Below are 5,930 nucleotides of genomic sequence, written 5' to 3' on the forward strand. Positions count from 1 at the left end.
GTGCAGGATTTACTATTTGCATTTGTTGAACTTCAGAGATTGTCAGGATCCATCCAAAACGCAGCTGTGCCTTCCTGTGTATCTACTACATCCCCTACAATTAGCTGCTGTCTACAAATAGATGCACCCTCCCATCATCGTAGTCATTAATAAAGACATTAAACTGAATTCATCCCCATATAAAACAACAAAATTGCTGTAAATTGTACTATACAGAAGCGATGTTTATTCCAGCTGTTTCGATTATAAGCTCTGTCAGTCCAGTGTTTCTTCATGCTTCAGTGCTTCACACTCACAGCTGGAGGGCAGGGGCAGAGGGGGCCAGGCGGGGGTGGGTAATGCATGAAACTGTAGGGTTTGTTGGGTTTGCTTCACTTTCCTGATGGTATATTTCTTTTGCTTGTATTTCAAAGTGAAGAGTTGTTCCATTTACCATACCTTCTGTCTCCCTTTTGTCCTATTGTGTATTTCGACAGCAGTGAGTTTTGCAGATAGATTACACAGATAGATTACTAAAGAAGTAGTATTCCCTATCTTTTAAATTAACTCAAATAATATTATCCATTTCACCATTACTGTGCTTGTTTTACTCTGCAATGGGATTTCTGGCCACTTACAAATGCTGTTAGTGTCTGTTTGGTCAGTACGTTGTATTGATCACATGAGTGTACAAGGCTCTACCATAATATGGCACTTCTTTTCAAGTAAGTTCTCTGGTAACTATTCCACCACTGAAATTTGTTACTATAATGTGACAGCTTGTGAAATCTCAATAGTTATAATAATTCTTCATTTTTATGTTGATATTTCTTCTTCCTTAAAAATAGGTACTGCCTTCACTTTATAATTTTGGGACAGACCACTGTTTCCCAGCATATGGGATGTTCTCTTCTAGCTGCATCAGGGAGAAGCCTTCAGCTCCCAGCCCTTTTCACAAATGACTGTGAGACAAGTTGCCCATCACATGCTGCAGCTGCAGCCACCTGCAATGCCCAGCATTTTATCTGCTTTAAGATATTTATTACAATTTTTTTTTCTCAGAATTTACAGTAATTTATGTCATTGTCTTTGATTCTGCCTGTGGAAACACAGCTGATATAAAAGGAGGGAAGGTATTTATTTTTCTAATTGATGTCCCTTACACAGGTCCTAAAAGAGGGTGCTATGACATCAGTCTCCACATTGCTCTTAGTATCTCCAACTTTTTGAGATCAAATCTCAGAAAGATGATGAATTTTTGCACTGTCATAATTAGTGAAGCAGACTTCTAATGGTATAGTGAACCTTCCTCACAATGAGATGTCCTCCAGAAGAGCTCAGGGATATTAAAATAGCTCTATAATCTAGGACCTTTGTCATCTAGTTGTATGGGATAGTTTTGCACATTTACATGTTATTAAGTTCTAACTAGACTTCGCCTGTATGGTATATAAAGTTGTTGTCTAAGCATGCACATAGTAGATGAAAAAGCTAGTCCTGGGACTTGGATTTTTTGGAAACCCCTTCTTATTGTTGTTTTTTTGTAGACATAAAAGCTATGTTTCCATAAATTGTGAATGAAGAAAAAAAAGAAAGAGGCTTTGCCTACAGTCTCTCAGAAATTTCATTTGTTTATGAAATTCAGCAGTTCAGGAGTGTCTGTCCTTTTCCACTCTTCTATATTAGTTTGTCATTGAACCACTTGTAGTTTTCAATTTTTAATATATAATAAAGTAAATATTCACTTTAACATGCAGTATTTTGACACTCCTGAAAAGAATGCATAATTTAATTTGTTTATGTTGCTGTTACACACAATGTTCAAACAAAAATATTTGAATGCACAGGAATTACAGGCTTTGGCTCAGAACCATAAATATTGTATTCACTTTATTTCAACTTTTGGTACTCTTGCTCAGGTAGTTCACATTGGTTTGCGAATAATTGCATTGATTTCTATTGTTTCCTGGTGAATAAACTTTCCATTCAAAGTGGATTAAGGTGGTATAATTCTTATTCTGTGATCATTAATGAATACATTTGTGTATGTGTTTGATTTTTCAGAGTATATATTTGGATCCATAACAAGTAAATTCCCCAGTTTCCAAATATGCCGGATTTGTGAATCAGCTGGATTCACACTACCTGATAGAGTGCCAAATAAGGTTGCCACCTAATAGAATGATAGAATCATAGAATCATTTAGGTTGGAATAGAAGCTTAAGATCGAGTCCAACTGTTAACCTAACACTACCAAGTCCACCACCATGTACCACAGTGCCATGTCTACATGTCTCTCTTCCAGGGATAGTGACTCAACAACTTCCCTAGGCAGCCTGTTCCAGTGCTTGATAACCCATTCAGTGAAGAATTTTTTCTTAATATCCAATCTAAACCTCCCCTGGCACAACTTGAGACCTTTTCCTTTCATCCTATCACTTGTTACTTGGGAAAAGAGTTTAATACTCACCTTCCTACAACCTCCTTTCAGGTAGTTGTATAGAGCAAGAAGGTATTCCCTCACCTCCTTTTCTGCATAACCCCAGTTCCCTCAGCTGCTCCTTGTAAGGCTTGTGCTCTAGACCTTTCACCAGCTTCGTTGCTCTTCTCTGAACATGCTCAAGCACTTCACTGTCTTTCTTGTGGTGACAGGCCCAAAATTGAAGAGAGTATTCTAGATGCAGCCTCACCACTGCTGAGTACAGTGAGACAATCACTCCCCTAGTCCTGCTGGGCACCTGATTTCTGATACAAGCCAAGATGCTGTTGTCCTTCACCACCTGGGCACACTGCTGGCTCATATTCAGCTGGCTGTTGCCACATACTCCCAGGTCATTTTCTGCTGAACAGCTTTTCGTCCACGCTTCCCCAGGCCTGTAGAGCTGCATGGGGTTGTTGTGACCCAAGTGCAGGACCTCACATTTAGCCTTGTTGAAGGTCATACAACTGGCCTTGGCCCATTGATCCAGCCTGTCCAGATCCTGCTGCAAAGCTTTCCTACACTTAAGCAGATCAACACACCCACCCAACCTGTTGTCTGCAAACTTGCTGAGGGTACACTCAATCTCCACATCCAGATCATTGACAAAAATATTTAACAGAACTGGTGCAGTACTGAGCCCTGGAGATCACCATTTGTGACTGGCCACCAAGTAGACTTAACTCCATTCACCACAACACTTTAGGCCCAGCCTTCCAGATAGTTTTCCACCCAGGAAGAGTACACCCATCCAAACCATGAGCAGCCAGTTTCTCCAGGAGAATGCTGTGGGAAATGGTGTCAAAGGCTTTACTAAATTCCAGGTAAACAACACCCACAGACTTTCCCTTATCGAATAAGCAGGTCACCTTGTCATAGAATGAAATCAAGTCAGTCAAGCAGGACCTGCCTTTCATAAGCCCATGTTGACTGGTCCTGATCACCTAGTTGTCCTGTACATACTGTGTGATGGCATTCAAGGTAGCTTGTTCCGTACCCTTCCTGGGCATCAAGGTCAGACTTACAGGCCTGTATAATAACATAATACCACAGCTCAACATGAGAGTAAAAAGGATGCAAGAAAAGTAAAATTTAAAGCACAAATTTGAATATTTAAGATAATGTGTATCTTTACTTCTAACATGCTTTTTGTTTGTTTATGGAGAGCGGATAACTTGCCAGCTTGTTGCATTTTGAAAGTCTATTTTTTTCTAATTTTGCTCCAAAATGAAAAAAACATCCCAAAGAAAAAAACACAAACCCACCTACCCATAGCAAAAGAAAAATCAAACACAAAAAGACCTCCAGCAACACACACCTTGTTCAGTTTCCTCAAAACCCACAAGCATTAAAATTAGAAACTCTCCGTTCCAGCTTTTTGAAGGGCTGTGTTTTCTAGGTGGTCTAGGCAATAAGCGAATCTGTATTATATATCTTGTTTTACTCTTCCAGTTGCCAGTTATTGCAGACATGAGATAGCCCTTTTTGGAAACCAAGACACTGTAGTTTTGGACAAATAGTTCATGCTGCTTTGACTAATGTGAAAAGATTCACTATCCTTAGCTTGACTTGATGAGCTCAATGGTTTCAAATTTGCTTAGTAAATCCAGGATATTATTGGGGACATCTCTGGCAAAGCTTCTCTGGAGTCAGTTCTCAAAAAGGTACTTCTAGCAGAGAGATCTTTGGTTTTGACTTTGTGGTTTTCACATTTCTGGATCATAAATGTCATGGTTTAGGCCAAATTGGCTACTGGGGACCTGGGGGACCCTGGATGGGACCGACGGATGCTCCCTTCTATCCCTCTTCAAAGAGAGAGGCAGGAAGGGAAAAAGAGACTCATGAGTTTGGAAGGAACTAAACTACTATAATGAAATATTATTAATAAAATTAAAAGAAATAATGAAATATATACAAAACCATGTCAAGCTCCCAGGACGACAATCATGACACCGGCTGGCACTGAAGCAGTCCCAGGCTGGACTCAGTGATGGACGGGAACTGGATTCTGGATCTGTACTCAGGATTGGGATCAAAGGCAGACGAACAGAGTCCTCCTCAGATGTCAGCCATTGAAGGAAGACCCTTTGATCCCTCAGCTTTTATACTGAGCATGAGGCAGATGGGATGGAATACCCTGTTGGTCAGTTTTGGGTCACCTGTCCTGTCCGCGCCTCCCTGCAGGTGGGACCCCACTATGCTTTTCCACTTCCGACCCTCCAACAGGGCAAATAACAAAGTTGGTTGGCCTTGGCTGTTATAGCAATAAGTATAAGCAAGAGCCTCTCTGCATACCATGCCTGGGCATCAGCTATAAACAATTGGTCTTATCACTCTGCGAGAGTGAACATTGTCTGCAAAATATGCTGTTAATTTCAGTAGTTAGAAGAGGCCTAGCTAAGAAGCGAAGTTACTGAACAAAATTGGTTCTGTTTTACCTCAAACCAGGACAATAAAATATTAATAACACATTGATATTGTTATTATTGTAGCTAAATAAATAGAAAGAAAAAAAAAACACTTTCTGTTATTGTACCTGAAGATGTTATGAGGGAAATTTACAGAGAGCACTATTATAGTCCAGATTTAATTTGTAGTTACTAATCAGAACAATTTTTTTTTTTTGCTTTTTGCAGTTGCTAAAGCAACAGGACACCTATAATACCTCTAAGTTTAAGTTACTGTTGTGTTTTGGGTTGGGAATTTCGTAAGTGAATTGACACTATTGCAAGTGGACAAAAGAAGATGCATGTATTTCTTTGCTTTGCAAATGAGAAAACAATTTGGTGCTTACTTAGTTAAAAAGAACAAAAGTAACTGTAATTTTCCACTGTATGTTCTGACAAAAGAAAATGGAAAAAAACCCAATATTTTTAGTGTCGGTTTAGATAAAAAGAGAGTGTTTTGGTCATTAAAAGATTTTGTTACTCATATATGATTTGTAAAACCTAAACATTTCAAGATTGTAATTAGATTTAGAGAGCCAGTAATTTTCTCAAGTAGGTAGAAGATTGTCTTGGAAAGCAACCAAATTTATTGTTCATCCTCACCAGCATTCTGGAAATGTATTTGTCTTTGGTGCCACAGACAATATTCAAGTATGTAAATGCTTTTACTTAAGAATTTCATTCAGATTAGGACAGATGAAAGCAACAGCAGTAATTATAGCAAGGTAGCATAATCCAGTAACAACACATGTTAGCAAAAATGTTCTTATATGAAAAACATCACATACAAAATTTAAATGCATGGGGTTCCTCATAACTATATGACGACAAAATATTTTTTTTAAGGCAAAACTTACTTTCATAGTTGTCCCAGTGTTTCACTCACAGTTATGATGCTTATCACAATATGACATTTTTCTCAGCTGGAAAGAAACATGGTGACTAACATGGAGCATTTGCACTAAGAGAAAGAAGCAGCAATTTGCTGGCTTAAAGCCCTGCCTGAGAAAGCTGAGTTTGGTCCT

This window comes from Vanellus vanellus (genome assembly GCF_965231255.1).
Source record: "Vanellus vanellus genome assembly, chromosome: Z".
Classification (NCBI taxonomy): Eukaryota; Metazoa; Chordata; class Aves; order Charadriiformes; family Charadriidae; genus Vanellus; species Vanellus vanellus.